Source organism: Rhododendron vialii, chromosome 10a, assembly GCF_030253575.1.
Source record: "Rhododendron vialii isolate Sample 1 chromosome 10a, ASM3025357v1".
In the NCBI taxonomy this organism is placed as follows: Eukaryota; Viridiplantae; Streptophyta; class Magnoliopsida; order Ericales; family Ericaceae; genus Rhododendron; species Rhododendron vialii.
In genome coordinates, this window is record NC_080566.1 from 15,796,494 (window position 1) to 15,815,491 (window position 18,998).

At 35.0% G+C, this 18,998-nt stretch overlaps 1 pseudogene; it reads right to left on the reverse strand.

Annotated features, from left to right (window-relative positions):
- Positions 1 to 202: 202 nt before the first annotated feature.
- The window catches only part of LOC131302938 (beta-amyrin 16-alpha-hydroxylase CYP87D16-like), a 35,337-nt pseudogene continuing 16,541 nt past the window's right edge, over positions 203 to 18,998 (reverse strand).

The following is an 18,998-nucleotide window of genomic DNA, read 5'->3' on the forward strand; positions in this document are numbered from 1 at the left end:
ATGATAAATCATGAAATGAAAATCATGTCGTTACCAAATAAAGTTTATTTAACACAAGAAGCATGTAACAATAAGAGGCATAATAATCATGTTACAACTCGTAAATATATCTAGTTACCAATTAACCCAACTTAGTTAATCCAACTTCAAGTTTTTCGATTAACCCAATATAACTTTCCAAATAAATTATACCACATGTAGATCAATATCCAAGTTCACGTTTTACCCAGGAGCTGCAACATAATCACCATATTCAATCATAATGCTAGTCAAACTTAAGCTATTAATATTTCCCTTATCATGTTTAGCACAATCAACTTCTTTTTCAAGTTTGAGTATCTTTAATCAAATATCACTTATGCACTTGTCTAATCTATAACAAAATGAACACATTAATAACATTATATACTTAGGGAGGTAGGTTTCAACTACCTCTCCTCCCGAAGAGCAAGCAGTAGTTTGAAGAAAATAAACGGAGTGAATCGGCGTTCGGTAGTGACTCGGTTGTGATGGCGTGGACTGATTTTGTAGGTTGTTATGGAGCTAAAATGGGGCGGTGTTTGGGTTGTTTCGGAGCTAGAATGGAACTGGTTTTGGGGCTCATTCACTGAGCTGTTTTGGAGCAAAATCAAGCTATTTTTGGAGAGAAAATAGAGTTGTGTTTGAGCTGCAATGGACCCGGAAAAATAGAAGCTGAAATGGGTTGGTTTGGTGCTGATTGAGTGGTGATGATTAGAATGGGAAACAATCAGAGTTGATGTTAAGGAATTTCCATGGTCTCTCTCTCTTTCTCTCTCTCTCTCTCGAGTGGTGTGTATAGCCTGGGAACAATGAAAGGAAATGGAGAAAGGGGATATAAAATTGGGTTTTGGATTTTTTTTATGGAAGGTATTAACTTAAGGGTAAAGATGTGTTGTCAAGTTTGGAGGGAAATGAGGAGGATATCAAGGGATTTTGTCCCTCCCTCTCTGCCGAAAATTATAAAAATGGGGAAGGGTTGGGTTGGAAAAATGATCCTGTGCAACACATGCACACACTAGGAAAATTACTCACCGGATATGAGCGCGCACTCAATCGATTACGGAATAAAATTTTGTGTAACGACATAAATAAATTTTCGCATTAAATAAACTATCGAGCAAAAAATAATATTTTTGTTTTTATAATAATTATTATTTATTAAAATACCGGATCTTTACAAGACAGCTGTAAATTGGAGAAACGGTGTGTTAGAGCTGCTTTTTGGGAAAATGAAAAAAACGGTGTCATGTAACTTAAAAGGTGAAAACACGAGGCTTTGGTTTAATCTAGAGCGAGGATCAGTTCATTAATGAGGTGGCAGTTGTTGGTTAAAAGTTGTGGTAAATGAATCAAGTTTGTCTGACTTGGACTGCAGAGGTGAGGTCCAAGTGATTGCTATCGTCGAATGGTGTTTTTAATGGCCGATATTTAAAAAACTTTTCCGGGAAAAAGTTGCTGTTTTCTAAATTTTGGACCGTTAGATGCAAAAATGAACGGCTGTGTTTGAACTACAGGGACTACAAATTGCAAAGAATCTGCCTCCGTTGTAGATATGGCTAGAGAGATATGGGGAGAGGATCTTGATCCCTCCCGATTGAGTTATTGTTTTTATCAAGGAAAATTTTAAAAAAACCCTTGAATTTTCAGAAACTTTTCAAAAAAACATCTAAACTTTAAGTACTAATTAATGAGAAAAAAACAACTGAACTTACCATTCTGTTAACAATAAAGTCTCCGCCGTCCAATTCCATCAATTTGTAACGAATGGAGCTAACGGAATGCAGTAACCTTCCTATTTTTCTTACTATTTACTTTTAACTCTTTCTTTTTTTAGTAGTTAATAAATAGGCAATGCAGTTCTTTTTTTTTCTTACTATTTATCAAAATTAGTCCTATTTTTTACTATTTACAAGAATAACTTTAACCCTCCCTTTTTTTCTACTTTCAAATTTTACTATTTACAAAAATAACTTTAACCCTCCCTATTATTTACTTTTTACAAAAATAACTTTAACCTTCCCCCTTTTTTTTTAACTTTCAAATTCCATTTTTTGGAAAATATTTATAATAATTAATGAGCTGTAGTTTTTGTAAAATTTAAACAATTATTTGTTTGATACTTTAAAGAGGACAAACATTTTGGACATCCCAAAATGGAATTCAATTCTTGTAATATGGACGGAGGAAGTACTTGACAGTGGAAAAAATACAATTCAAATTGTGTTTAAAAAAAGGAAATTTTTTAAAAGCAACCCGTGAACTTTCAGGAACTTTACAAAAAAACACCCAGACTTTAACTAATGATAAAAAGACACCTGAGCTTACCATTTTGTTAACAATAAAGCCCCCGCCATCTAATTCCATCAATTTGTAATTGATGGAGCTAACGGAAGGCATTAACCTTCTTCTTTTTTAAACATTTTACTTCAAAAAATTATTTTTAACTCTTTTTTAAGTAATAAATAACTATGCAATAAAGATTTTTTTATTACCATTTATTAAAAATTACTTTAACCCTATTTTTTTACTTTTAAATTTTACCTTTTCTCCTCTCTCTCTCTCTCTCTCTCTCTCTCTCTCTTCTTCTTCTTTTTTTCCAGAAATTTGACCCCACACCACCAATCAACCCCAAAACCAAGCCGGGTTTTTTTTTTATTTTTTACTTTTAAGAATTACTTTTAACTCTTTCCTTTTTCAGTGGTAAATAAATACGCAATAGCATTTTTTTCTTACTATTTATCAAAAATTACTTTAACCCGTTTTTTACTATTAAAAAAATAAAATTTCCCCATTTTTTACGTTAAAATTCTCTCTCTCTCTCTCTCTCTCTACGTGATTTAGTGTTTGAATTTTGGGAAAATCCGAAATTTCCCTTTCGATTGGGTGTGGGGTTGATTGGTGGTGTGTAGTCAAATTTTTTTTTTTAAAAAAAAAAAGGAGAGAGTGAGGAAAAGGTAAAATTTGAAAGTTTAAAAAAACAAGATGGGGTTAAGTAGTTTTCGTAAATAGTTAAAAAAAACTGGGGTGAAAGTAAGTTTTGGAAAATAGTAAGAAAAAAAACTTTATTGCATAATTATTTATTACTAAAAAAAAGTTAAAAGTAATTTTTGGAAGTAAAAAGTAAAAAATAAAATAAAGGTTAAATAAAAAGTTATTTTAAAATTCTTAAATTGGGGCTCTAGATTTGGCGGTTGGTTGTGGAGTTGATTGGTGATGTGGGGTCGAATTTCTTAAAAAAAATAAAGAGGGAGAGAGAGAGAGAGAGAGAGAGAGAGAGAGAGAGAGAGAGAGAGAGAGAGAGGTAAAATTTGAAAGTAAAAAAAGGGGAGTTAAAGTTATTTTTGCAAGTAATAAAAATCGGATTAAAGTAATTTTTATGAATAGTAATAAATAAAGAACTTTATTGCCTATTTATTTACTACAAAAAAAAAAAGAAAAGAGATAAAAGTAATTTTTGAAAGTAAAAAGTAAAAAAAATAGAAAGGTTACTGCATTCCGTTAACTCCATCTGTTACAAATTGACGGAATCGAACGACAGGGCTTTATTGTTAACGGAATGGTAAGTTTAGGTGCCTTTTTGTCATTAGTTAAAGTTCTGGTGCTTTTTTGTTAAGTTCTTTAAAGTTTAGGCGCTTTTTTAGAATTTTTCCAAGGAAAAAATGCTTGTCAAGTTTTACAAAATTTGTTTTCATAGAAATAGTTTACCTAGAACATTTTTATATAGTTTTGTGCTAAATCCAAAATGCATGGTATACTGAGATACACCAGTATGTACCACAACATGCACTTAGAAAACCGATGCCCTAATTATCAGTACAAGGAGATTATTTATTTATTATCCAAATACTAGGAAAGTGATAACTTAATTTGGTCATACGTGTTGTATGTTTAAGCATTTCCATAATAAAGGCCCCATGCAATTTTACTTGATATAACTTTTCGTAAGACCCTCCTCTCATGAGTTGTGTGCTAGAAGGCATGTGGATGAACAGATATAAGAGAAGTATATATGTTCTTAATTTGGAGAAAATCTTATTTCCCGCAATTGTAAATGTGAATAAACAACATCGATCGATCAAATTAATGACAAATTAAATGCAGACCCGGCCTGTCAACAATTCTACCAAAATATTTGCCCATTTAACTCTCGTTCTGCAATGACCATTTTAGAAGAAATTAAGAGAGTGGCCGGCCGGGTGTACTAGTACTTCTTCTGCCATAAAAATTCAAAATCCCCATTTTCTTGTTAATTAGCTCCTTATAATCAATAAAAATTGGTCTAAGAGGCTCACCATCAATGATCAATTTATTGTGAAACAAGTTCTAGTACTATTGCAGCAGCGTCATCAACAAAATGTCATCATCTACAAATGCCCCACTTCATTTTTATAGCAATACATGTGATCGAAGATAGACGTACGTACAACCTATTTTCAAACATACTTGTTTGAAACCTTAACATGAATTCCACCTCCGAAACTCAACATCGGTGTTCGACCAATGTTGTCTCCTCCCTTGATTTTCGCCCACCTATTGAAGGATAGCAAAGCGAAAAATGTTAGTTTTCCAATAAGGGAAAAATAACTGCTACAAGCGTTTCCCTTGAACCAAACAATGGCCGAGATTTTCAAACTACATTCTAAAAATACACACTATTTTTTTCCTGATGAAAAATACAAAGTATTCCCTCCAATTGTGTGAGAGCCCTCACGTTAAAAATATTACTCCAGTACAATGATAATTCGTCACTAACTTTAATTAGTGGTCGCGGGCGGAGTTTCAAACACAGTTTACAAGTCAATTGGTCAGGCATTTCAAATCTTAGTGTTCTGGATTTTTCTTTGAAATTCCGAGAATAGGGTTATTCTTAGAATAATTTATTTAGGGTACTGTGCGAATTTCATATTTTTTTGAGTACGGAACCCGTACAATTTTTTGAGCCGCGCGCAAGTTGCACTCCGGAACTAGCCATGCATGCATGGCTAGTCATTGGGATCAAGCCAACACTTGGCATGCTTTTAGATTGAGCATGTGTCAAGTAAGTGGGCATGTGGCACCCTAGGAAAGATCTACTTAATAGATTTTCATTACACTCATAATAGTGTATTGTATCTATATAGTGGAATGAAAAGGAAACAAAAAAAAAAAAAAAAGAAGAAAAGAAGAGGAGAGAGAGAGAGAGAGAGAGAGAGAGAGAGAGATTGAGATTGAAATTTTTACTGAGAATAATAATTTACGTTTCGCTGCCCTGTTTTCTGTAGAACAGCTTGTCCTTTTGAATCTGGAGAATTTTCGGTTGATAACTAATCTTTCAATTTTTGACAGTAGATACATATGGATGTTACGCAAGTTTGGGCATTGGTTTGAGTATTTTTGGACCTTATGTGAATAAGTTATGATTTTTCAAAGAAAGGGTGACATATTTTAGTAAATGAACAAAGTATTACTCCCTCCGTCCCTTTATTACAGTCCAGTATTCCATTTTGGGCTGTTCCTTAATAAGTGTCCATTTTGTAAAGTTAGTGGGTAAAAGTTGGTGAATTGTCTATTTTATCCCTAAAAGTAGATTCCATTTTGAAAAGTTAGTGAATAAAAGTGTAATGATGATGGGTAAGTAGGGAAAGTGGAGGAAAAAGTTGATTGAAAGGTATAATGATGATGTCTTTTTAATAAGTTGGAGTTACGAAGCAGGACATTTAAAAAGGGACGAAGGGAGTATTTTTATTTCTTAAAATACCTTGCATGCGAAGGTTTTTGAGAGTTTTTGACAAAACTAAGTTTTTACCCAGAAATTTCATGTGATCTTAAGGTGGAATTGTGTTTACTATTTTACCATTTGAGGCTGTTGAACCTCTAATCCATTGTGTTGCGTTTCTACGCCAAAAATTGACTTTGTATAAAATCTTATTGATTTTTTTTTTGTAAAAAATGCAGGATTATAATTTTTGAATAATTAGGATACTTAAATTTTACACTTTGTAGTTAGGAGGTTTAAAATGACTATTTTGCCCTTGGCATACGATGTGTGCTAAAATGACATTTTTAGCCCTAACCGTTTTTAAACTGAGTTCTATACTTGAGTTTTGAGTAATTTATGATTTTAGACCAGATTTGATAAGATGAGAGATCTGAGTTCATAACTCTTGGATAGATTGACTAGGAACGTAAAATGTAAATGACCATTTTACCCCTAGTAATAGATCGGCTCTAAGCCATGACTTAGATAACTAGAATTGGAATGTATGTTCGGACTTCGTGTATTATTTATACTTCTATGTTCATGGCATTCTCTTTAGGGCCATGTGATCGTTAGTAAGAGGTACGTGAAGACTCGAATATAGATTAGCTGCGTCTTCAGGAACAACAAGGTGAAACATGCATATCTTGTTTACATGTTTTGTTTAAACGTTTTATTGTTGTTGAAACATCTTGGAAATCTTTTCTAAGTAGAATCATGAATATTTATTAACTTGCTAAATGACTTGATGAATTGTATATTTTCTATCGATTCATCTGAACAAGTGTCCGTGCTTGGGACTTTAAACAGACAAAGTGGATTTGGAGTTATAAGGTTGAGGGATATTGACCAGGTATCCTGATGGTTTGACGTCATTCCCTTTATACTTTAGAGGTCGCTCCTCTAGATTCTGGTTGAAACTTGTTCATGAAAGATGTGCGAAATCGACGAGTATTATGAAATGTGATATTTTCAATATCATGATGGTTTTCTGCTTTATGTTGAAAAGTTGGATTTCATTATGTGAATGAACTGATGACTGAGACTTATTGCTTTTAGCATAAGTCTATTGAAAGGCTTGAATTCATTTTATTATATATGGACTTGAGATTTGATTATCTTTGAAAGGAAGTACATTTTACATGTTTGATTACTGAAGAGTATGACTACACTTTTTATAAGATGTTAGTTGTATCCATGATTTAGCATGTTTACTGGATATGCCATGTTTCATACGAGCTTAGGCTTATGGAGTTTTTCAAAAATCATACTTTTCAGGTTAACAACAATAGCTGGTCTTGGCTTTACTCTCAAGCCAGAGTCTTTTTGGTGATCAGATCTTATGCCTAAATAGTAGTACTGTTCTGATGAGAGTATAGAGCTATGAGGACTTGACTTGAAGATTTACGAATTTTGATAGCCGGCTTGTTCCGGTCAGGTTATGCTATGGTTATTTGCAGGTATTGTTAAGCAATTATTTTTATCTTTGCACGTAGAATTCTGGAATATGTTGGAACTATTGAAATTGTGCTTTCGCAGCTTACTAACTTTCTTAAGGAAAATTATTTTGATGTGAGGATTTTATAAATTCCCTAAACTGATCTTATTATGATAGGCCTAGGGTGATGTAAACTCACTGGCGGGTCATTAGACCTTTAACCACGGGTTTGGGTCCTGACAAATTGTGACAAAAAAAATCAGGGAAATTCTGTAATTTTTATATTATACAGATAAAATTAATTAATTGAGAAAGAGAGTGAAAGTTACTTAAGAAAATAGAATTTTGGTTCCATTTTAAATGATGCTTAATTAAATATGACACTTTTCGAATACACCTTCCTCTGTATCGAATACTCTACTTCTCAACAAAACTTTTTTTTTTTTTTTGAATTAAGGAAAATCAGAATCACCTGTATTTGGTGACTAGAACGTGGAGAAAAGTGGCCATGAACGCCCTAGTGAAATCTGCACCCGCACATTGTCTCATTCCTCCACCAAATGGTGTAAAGTTCTTGGAAATAACACTTGAATCAAGCTCCTGTATTTTCATCAACCAATATTATAAAATCACTTTCTTTCTTTTTTTTCAAATGGAAATAATTTATCTGAAAAACAAAATTATTGAAGACCGAATTATGCACCTCCCAACGACAGGGATTGAAAGCCAATGGATCATTGTATTCTAGGGTTTAATTGGTGAGCAGAAGTGGCAACCAAAATTGTCCAACCTGCTGGAATTGTATAACCTGGGGAGAGAAATCGAATTTTAGAGTCAGTGTTACAAAGACACATGTGGACCTGACAAGATGCACGTGGGCCCTACACGTGTTGGATAGCCTCGTATCCTGCACATGGTACAGGTCCTTTATGCAATCAAAATTTAACATTAACAAAAACAGTTTTGATATTATCAACACTCTTTTCGTAATACTCTCTGCTATAATAATTACGAATTTTAACTTCTTCTATTAGTATACCGTTTACTTGAACATCTTTCGTAGCTCTTCGAAGCAATCCCGGAGAAACATTTGCCAACCTAAGTGTTTCGTTAATGACCTGTCATTGATAAACAGTAGCAATTAGTTAATGGATCACAAAATTATGATTCTTCGAACAAAAATTCCATGAAAATTTCTGCCTTAATTTCAATGGTTTTCCACTTTAAAAAAAAAAACGGCACATCGAATTAGATGGCTAATTAACATACCTGAAGTGAAAAAGGCATTGATTTATATTCATCCCAAGTGAGTGTGGAATCCATATTTTCTCTCTTGTTGAGTATTGCCTCATGCTCAGCCTGTAAATAATCAGCATGGATAATAATGGATTAATTTGCCGACCAAAAAAAATAACAGATTAATTCAAATATATTCACTACATCACAAAAGTAGCATGATTTTTGCACTTTACATTACTATTAATGCACTCCTAAAGTTGTCTTTTAATGCGTCTAATTACACACAACAAAATTGGTAAATCACAAAATTTGCAATGCCCCGATGAAAAGGTAGAGTCAAAAATCATTTCTCTTAAAGCACGCAAGCTGTAACGACCCTGATTTTTGGTAAATAAAAAATTTTGTTAAATATTTAAATTTTATTTTAACTACTTGGATTTGCTACTAAAAATTTCTTTTTTATTTTAATAATCATAATTAGATTTGAGACTTATAAAATTATATCTTTCACGCCGAGCAATCTAGTCATTTTCTAAAAACAAGTATGCTTATAAAAGCACTTGTATGTTTTCCTAACGAGTTAGATAATATCTTTAAATTATATTTCTAGGCTAGAAATCCTACTTGGCAAGTAGAATTAGCATCCAACCGATTAGTTGGTGGAACCGGACCACTGATTCACCTAGTTACATTACCCTAACCCTAATTGGACCTTTTTGACCGTCTTGGAGCCTTTTGAACCCCCCGAACCCTAGTTGAACCCTTAGACTTTTAGGGGTAATCATTATACCCCATGACAAGTCATTTCAAACCCTAATTATAACCCATATTCATTTACCCTTTGGTCCATAAATGCTAGGGAATTTTTCGACTATTGGTCATTGTTTATCAAGTTGCCAATAAAGCTTTGATTTGACCATACAAAATCATGGGCCAAGAAATGTCATCATTTTACTTCCAAAACTAGTTAACCTAGCCATGCATGTATGCAACCCTAGGATTTTAGCCTTAAAAACCTATTAAACCTAGACTTACTTTCCTAGACACACATATATATACATGTACACATATATACATATATATATATGTGCCAAAGAGAGAGAGAGAGAGAGAGAGAGAGAGAGAGAGAGAGAGAGAGAGTCCGAAGGAGAGAGAGAGAGGAGGGAGGCCGGATGGGGAGAGAGAGAGGGAGTGTGTGTGTGTGTGTGTGTGCAAATTTGGACACTTACACAAGCTACTTGACAACCCATGACTAGACCACTTTAAGTATGATCCTAGCCAATGATGTTATTCTTTCTTACAAGCCAACCCATTCTAGGATTTGACAAGCCATAGAACCTTCATTATAACCTAGGATTTGGCCTATTATTGGATTGACAAGTGAGGAAAGGCTAGGGTTTTGACTAAGGTCTTGAAATGACAAGACTATGGAGCTAATCCATGGGGAAAAGAGAGGAGAGGGAGGCCGGCCATATGGAGGGGGGAGGGAGCCAAGACTTGTGCCTATAAATAGCAAGCCCACTTCAAGTTCAACTCACACCTTCACTCCCTTGCTTTCATTCCTCTCCAAGAACCCTTTTCCATTTCCAGACAGCTTACTGCCCTCCACAAGTCTTCCTTTTTCTCCTGCTTAAAGTAGTTTTTGGAACCAACTCCCTTCGGAAAAGTTGTAGAGCACTTCGAAACCTTCAAGTTAGACCCAAGAACCATCCAAATCGGTGAAGAAATGACAAAGATATTGGCATCTGAAGTTCAGTAAAAATCTCGGATTTCTATTTCCAGACAGCATACTGTCTTCTCCTTTCTCACCAATTTTCTCCTACCTAAAGTAGTTTCTAGGATCAACTTCCTTCACGAAAGTCGTAGAGCACTTCGAGAGCTTCAACTTCGACCCAAGAACGATCGTATTCGGCCAAATAGTGACCAAGTTACTGCCATCCAAAGTTCGGTCCAGATTTGCAAGTTTCATCGCCCGTAGAAAATCTTCCAACTAGCTTATTCGGCCCCGACTAATTTCGGATCAAGGTAGATTTTCTCTACTCACTTCCCTAAGTATAAGTAGAATCCCTAGTCTACCAACTCTACGTATAGTATAGAATCATATATTGAAAAGTAAAATGTCCGTAAGTTCGAAGTACAACTTCCTTGATCGTTTTCTTTAGAATAGATAAGGTTATCTTTCATTTATATCGTTTGAAATGCATGATAGTTGACGAACTTATTTTCACTAATGGAGGTATAAGCACGTTAGAACAATCGATTGGCAACTCCGAATAAACATATATTGTTTAGAATTTCTCAAAAAGTAAGATAGAACGATTTTCAAAAGATAAGATTTTAACGCTTGATTTGAAGTATTCATATTTTGATCTTTTCGAGCATGCTTAGTAATATTGAGTTGAATGATCTAGCTAGTGTAGTTTCAATGAATGATTTATGCTTATTTTTGTGAAAAGTCCTACCGCGGAGTCTATGCATGAAAACGTGACACGGAAATCGAGAAAATTAGAAACATGACACCTAGGGTGTGGTTAACGAAAATGCGTGTTTTGAAAGGGTGAAATGTTTTGGAAACCGCAATGTGGCCGGACATGGTAGCCCATTGTGTGGTGTGTGTTTTGTGTGCCAATGGGAACCCAGTGCGGCGGAACCATTGTGAGGATACTCGGGAGACCGGAACGGCGGAACCGAGGTTGGGTGTGTGGCTGGGTTATCCACGGAGAGGAGCCAATGCAAAGTGTGCCAATGGGAACCCGGTGCGGCGGAACCATTGTGAGGATACTCGGGAGACCGGAACGGCGGAACCGAGATTGGGTGTGTTAAAAACGGATTTTGAAAATGTTGATTTGGATAAAGAAAAGTGAAAATGGTGACACGGTCTACAATGAGTCGCGTAGGAGAAACATAGAAAATCACGGACACCAACGTTAATAATGAATGTGAACGTGTTATCGTTTATACTCTGTTGATTTTATGATCTATTGTTTGTAAGTTAAGGGTTAGTGGGTTTGGATATTCTATTGAGCTTTTGTAAGCTCACGGTGTTACCTTTGGTGACCCTGACATATTATATTGGTGGCGACGCCGGTATAATGTGTCAGATCTTATAGATGAACAGGGTGAACTTTACACCTTGGAAGCGTTTGGAGCCGAAGAGCTGGCCAGAATGGATGAAGAGGCGGAGCAGTAGATAGGAACCCTAGTCTACCCTCCTTTTGTTTAATAAAGTACTCTTTGGAGAATTATGTTGTAATACTGAGCTAGACTCTATTTAGATTTTCAATGAAATTGTCCATTCAACGTACCCAAAATTTGGGGCGTTACACAAGCTATGCATGAAAACAAAAATATTTTATGTTATGTTTTATGGTGTACACTTTTCATCATAATTTACTTTCTCAAAACCACAGGCAAATACTAAATTGTGACAGGCAAAAGATGTTATCAATTGTACAAAAAAAAGTACGTCGAAAAATAATTAAGTATAGAGAGTCTACTAAAATGATAAATAATGAAATAATAAAAAGAAAAAATTAATTACCAAAAAGATATAGGCCAGTAACGAGTGAATTGCGGTAGGCCAGTGTGGAACAAGAAATGGGAGTGAGATGACAAAATCGGTGAGCAATAAATGAGTTGCAGCCTGGCTCCGGTGGGTGGCAGTTCCGAGTTCTTACCTTTTTGAACCAAAACAGTGTTGTTAAATCTTTGCTTATATGCAGAAAAAGAAAATTGGAACATCTATGTCGCTTTACTTATTTGATATTCCAAAATGCCTCAAAGAATTTGTTGAGCTCTTACCCCTTTTAATACAAAGTTAGAGTTGTTAACTTTTTTGATTGTGTGTAGAGAAAGAACATTGGCACACACAATGCTTGAAATCATGTCACTCTAAGCGTTTGATAAAATGCCCAAAAGAGTTCACTCCATTTCCAAACAACATTGGTTAATAAAACTTCCGAGTGAGAACAAATGACTCTGACACTCACTTAAGTTGTCATTGAGAAGAGTTGAATAACTTTGATTGTGGATGGATTGAACCCCTAGACCTCACATTTAGTTAAATTTTTTGTTAAGTTCATTTTCCAGTCAAGTCGGAGATAGAGAGAAACTCCACCTCAAATCAAACCTAAAGGTTGGCCGTCCTGAATGCCAAAACCCTACGTAAATCAAACCTCTCTACCTAGCTACATTGGCTCCCTGCGAATTTGATCTTGGTCTTATTGAGTTTACCATGTTGCCGACGACTTAGTCCTACGCTTGGGGCACCCTCTACTACGACACACTTAGGTCCAGCAAGCAGTTTATTCCTGTCAAATTTTGCAAGATAAAATTGAATGAAGTGATCAAGCCATTACCGATGTCCAAATGAGTTGATTTTTCACTTGAACTGCTAAAAACATGTTTTAAACAAATTGAACTACTATAATTATTTGTGTAGAACTCCGATTATTTTTCACTTGCTCATGTACTTACCCTTAGCTCATTGACCACAGAAGGGTGTTCACAGAGTAATTTAATTGCTAATGTTATGGCCGATGAAATGGACTCAGAGCTGGCAAATAAACCTCCGGAAATCAAGTAGACAATGAAATCCTCTGTCAAGAACTTTTCACGGTTCATCTCTCTGACAGCTTGATCAAGTAGGTCTCCTTGATCACTTCTCTTTGGTGCATTATTAAGTTTCTCCCTTGCCATATTCCTTATCATGTTCATTATCGTCTTTTGTACCTGAAAATTTGGTGGACAATCATAACCTTTATAAGAAGAAAACTAAGAGTAGTTTAAAGCAATGGTACCCGTAGTTTCTTCTCTGCCTCAATTTAGTCCTTGCACTTCCAATTGGCTCGATTTTGACTGTGCCTTTTTCAGAATTGCATCAATTTAATGCAATCCATGTCATGGGGTAGTGGGTTGTGATGGAGGTGGCAGGGTGCTTGTGGTGGCTTGATGGTAGGATAGTTTAATTTGACTATTTTACCATCGAAATACAGGTGACGTCTTTTTATTAAATAACCAAACCACCGTTAGGGATTTTACATATATTGGTAAAAATCTGAAAATATAAAGGTCAAAATTGTGCCAATTCAAAGTGCAAGGACGAAACTGAAACAAAGGAGAAGCCATAGGAATCGTTGTTGTACTTTCCCCAATTTGTAACTCTAATAAACTATGATTAATTAGGTATATATTCTAGAAATTACCTTGAGACATTTGTGGTAAGTAGTACCGGGTATATTCAAAGGGTGACATGAGACCATGCAAAATTATGGTAAAGTCCTCACTTAATATATCCGATGACTTTTTTGGATCATAACCAATCATGTGCTTTGCTGTGCAGTCAAAAACCATCTGCAATTGCAAAGATATTGCAAGTCATGAAATCGAAAAGCAAAAAAGTTAGAGCCGGACAATCCACGTTGTAGAGCTCGATAAGTAGAAAATTCATATGAAACATTAGGGTCGATCAGATAGAAGTAATTAACCACCTGATCGGTTGAAATTTATTTTGAAATACAATCCCAAAATCATATTCAACATTCATGTTTCGCTAATAACATAATTGGTTCATTGAGACAACGATGTCTGATCAACGTAGTTTTTCCAAGACCTTTTCTTTGGTCAAACTCTACAACTTTAACGATTTGGATCACATGTTTACAATCAATGTAAATCACATTTTGGCCCCACTACAGTCTTTTGTGTCCCAAGGTTCCACCCGAACTCCAATCGGAATTTAGTTGGTATCGTTTGGTGTAGTAGTGTCCATGTGAATTGTCATGGCATATATATTTAATGAAACGTACTACTAGTCTCCAACAACTTAACATTATGAAATTACAGAAATGCTATGGATACACATAGAAGTGTACAAATTACTTGCGGGCTTCTCACTCTGTATCATATGGGCCGCACGGATGTCGAACAAATCCGAGAACATTTGTATCCGTATTTGTTCACTTCCGTCGGTGTTAATTTGCTGCAAAAAAAATAATTAAAAAAAGTAGTGAGGTAGAAGTTAGTTTATTACGTACTGTCACTAGGGCTTCTTTGAGTTCGATAGATTCCCGGGTAGACCAACTGCCAAGAGTTGTATCGATCATCTCTTCGATCTGAGGAAGCAATTTTCCTTTCAGGCTGTCAGTGCCAAAGTGATTCAAGACTAGGCCTCTAGCATATCTATGAACTGCACCGAATCCGTTTGTTCTGGATTCTCCATCCAACTTAAACAGCTTTGAGCTTTGAAAACGTGTCCAAGTACCACATCTCCACCGATCTCCCTTCTTGCAGAAACAGGTAGTGGTTCACTTCTGGATCCGTCGATACCACCATGGGTCGACCTGCCAAGCTGGTTCGAAATAGCGCCCCTTACCTGAATCAAGATGATGATGCATAATTCATAACTGCATATATAGTTGTATTTAATTTAATTCTATTTGAAAAATTATACGGACACAAATTTAAACGCATATATAGAAATGTGTGCAGAATCGTTTGATTTGTATGAGCCCCACATCAACTGACTGCGATCCACTTGCTTGGACGGTTTCAAACACTCTGTGGCTAAATCTCTGCGCTTTTGTCTATATCCTCCGTAGCATTGCTTATTCTATTTTGTTTGTTCAGCTATATTCTATTTTGGAATGACCCAAATTGTTTGCTTTCTTTACAATGTAAAAAAAAAAAACAGATTGTAAATTATCACAAAATAACTCTCTTTTTTTTGAACGGCGAAAAATGATATTATATTAAGGGAAAGTCTACAATACACACCTCTTAAAAGGGTGTATCATATGCATCTATTTTATGGTCCATTTATAACATTTTAGCGTGTTTCGTAACTTTTATTCTAGAATTTATAACTTTTCAGCAGTACGATTCGTGACATTTTCATTATGATTCATAACATTTTGGTGTATCTCGTACCCTTTATATGATTCGTAACTTTTTAGCAATACGATTCGTAACATTTTCTCTATAATTCATAACATTTTCGGGGTGCATATAATACACATCCAAATAAGGAGCGTGTATTGCAGTCTTTTCCTTATATTAATAAAGAAATCAAGATGCAAGAATTGACAAGAAATCAATCCAAACACCGCCCAACTCCACCCCCAAAAGGATCCAACGAAACCAAAACAACAGGAAAACACCCCACACACCCAAAAACCAAGACACTCCCACCTCCCACAATGAACACGACACCCCACCCACCCAAAAATCAAGACACTTCGCAACCCCAATTTCAGCAAACAAGACTCAAAAAGCGACCTGCAATGAAATAGAATGATTGAATAATATTAATACATGTTAAACAAGAGGTAATGTTAGAAATCTAGCCCCTATGTCCCAAAATGATGATCTCTTACGAAAAGACGTGTAATTTTTAAATCAAAAAATAAGGTTCTTTCGTACATGATTTATCAAGTTTCTTCGCACTGAAGTAAAGATCTCAATTATTTCTTTAATTTGGTGTGAAGAAATTCAAAAAGTTATGGGCGAAAGTACATATTTTTTTAATTCAAAAATTGCACATCTTTTCAAAAGGAACTATCAAAATGAATGGGGAGAGTATTAAACTTTGTAAGGTGACATTACTTTTATATCTTCTAAATAATTGAGTTTCTTGTACAAAGCTAGCGTACATAATAGGGAGACTTAAAAATTCGTCATTATTGCCCTCTTCACTTATGAATTCATCATGTCCTTTTCAGCAACTTATGATTTCGTCATTCTCATACTTTTAATACCGATATTACCCTTTGAGTGTTGTTAATTGTATATATGTATATATTTTAAACCATATATATAGGCTTGATTTTAAACCATATATGTAATACAAGCTTTTCGATTTCATGGTAAATTATTTGTAGCATTTACCATGAAATATGTCTGTATGTTCTTATCATTTCATGGTTAATTATTTGGACCGTTTACCATGAAATTAGTTCGGCGAAATTTGTTAGACCGCTGCACAGACCAATTCATATAAGGATAGTTTAGGATGTAATCATAAGCAATTTACATCCTAAAATTCTTGTCTATATAGGCCTAGAAATTTAGGATGTAATCATACGTAATTTACATCCCAAAATTCTAGGCCAACAATTTTAGGATGTAATCATAAGTAATTTACATCCCAAAATTCTTGTCTATATAGGCCAAGAATTTTAGGATGAAATCATAAGTAATTTTCATCCCAAAATTCTTGTCTATATAGGCCGAGAATTTTAGGATGTCATCATGAGTTATTTACATCCCAAAATTCTTGTCTATATAGGCCGAGAATTTCTTGTCTATATAGGTTGAGAATTTTATGACGTAATCAAAAATAATTTACATCCCAAAATTCTTGTCTATATAGGTCAAGAATTTTAGGATGAAATCATAAGTAATTTTCAGCCCAAAATTCTTGTCTATATAGGCTGAGAATTTTAGGATGTAATCATAAGTAATTGGCAAATGCTAACATAAGCCCAAAGGGTGCACGATTGTGTCACACACGCGCATGAATTTAATGTTTTTTCCAAGACAATGTCAGAAGTGTATGACACGCGCAGTAAGGAGGTCCTGAGTGGTTAATGTATGAAGCAAAGTACAAAACTACCCCATCAAGTTTGTCTGTCCCCATTACTGTATCTCTCCCTCTCTCCTTCTTTGTATCTGGACCGTAGATTTATACTACCAGTACCACCATGAAAGAGGTAAATATTACTTCCTCCGTTCCAAATTCTTTGTCCGGTCTGCAAAAAAGAGTGTTAAAAATAATGCAATTTTTTCAAGAAAAAATTCAAACTTTGTTTCACAAATTAAAAATACTCATTGATATCTAGTAAGTTGTTGAAAAACTTTCGATTTTTTCTTGCAAAAATTATATTATTTTTAACACTTCGTTTTGAGGACCGGACAAAAAATTTGGGACAGAGGGAGTACCACAATGCATATGAATCCATTTGTTTTTACATCTCTAATTTCAAGATCACACAGAAAGAGGGGAGAAAGTAATGAATAAAAAAGGAAGTTGATTTTCACACTTTTTTTTTTAATTTTTACATATCATTTTTTGTCTTTTAAAAACAAAAATACGTACCATTTCAACACTAAAAAAGAAAAGAGTGTGGGTACTGGGTATCAAGAAAGAGTGTGAAAACCAATTCTCCTGAAAAATCCTAAAACAAATGTACGTAAAAAATGGGTTCGTTATTTTAAAAGCTAACTTTTGTAGATGGATTTTGGTAGCATTTGTTCTGTCTCCTGTACTTTTCTTTCCATTCTCTACTGAATGAACAATTTTTTTTGAGAAAATTTCTATTATATCCCTCCGTCTTTAAGAAAAAATTCACTTTGATCCTTCACATTTCAATTTGGACAAATATATACTTGCATTTTGGAATTGATTTCAATGTTATCTAAGTGTTGGATGCCGTTTGTTTTTTTACGGCAAATAGTCATGTGCTCACTGGTTTTTTTGGGGGTGCAATTCCCCATTCCCCTCTTCTCTCTTTCTCTCATCAATCTCCACCCCCTTTCACGAAGAAACCCAGCCAGTGCAAAACCTCAACTGATTTTCCACCCAATTTCCATCAGTTTACTGTTTATTTAATTAGTTGTATATCCTATTAAGGGGGATGAATTCTAGATTTTCAGTGGAACAAAACACAAAAATAATCAACACCGTTCAGTCGTCAAAACGAGTACTCTGACTTTTCCTCAACGCTAGATTTGTTTTCTGTTCTCGATGATCTCTCCGTGATTCGGTTTGAGTTAACTCAACCAACTGTTGTCGTTGTTAACCTGAGATTTGTAGAACAATCAAAGCGTATAGAGCAGCAACAGGGGAGGGGAGGCATGGTTTCGATGTCCCCGTCGTAGACACCGCGGTCGAACGATAAGGTTGCGAGAGATCTGCACTTCTCCTCAATTCGTCCTCCTCCTTTCAACCCTTCAAATTCATACCGCCGTTCTCGATTCGCTGTTCCAAAAACACTCCTCCATGAACTCTGTTGCCTTGCCTTTCTTTGTGAACAGAGAGAGACTGACTTGATAAATGAATTCCATCTTAAAAATCACTTCTCCTTTCTTGACGGCCCAAAAAGCCCAGATTTTTACAACCCACATCAAGATTTAGCTTTCGCCGCCAACTGCGGCGCTGGCGGCGCCGAAGCTTCTAAAAGACAAGTATATATTTGTCCAAATTGAAACATGAAGTACCAAAGTGAATTTTTGCTTAAAGTCGAAGGGATATAACAGAAATTTTCTCATTTTTTTCCTTTTACCTTTTGACATGAGACTTTGATGTGGTTGATATATATACATATATATATAGGGGCCGGTTCTAGAGACAATACATTTGACAACACTTTTGACAACACACTTTTCAAAATTCCACGTGGGACCTTCATACAATTGATCGGAGCCATTCAATATATTTAAAACATGTTTTTAAGGGGTTCCATAAAAAATCAACTCATTTGGATATCGGTAAGGGCTTGATCGGCTCATTTAATTGATTTTTATCAAATTTGACAGGATAAAATTAAATGAGCCGATCAAGCCCTT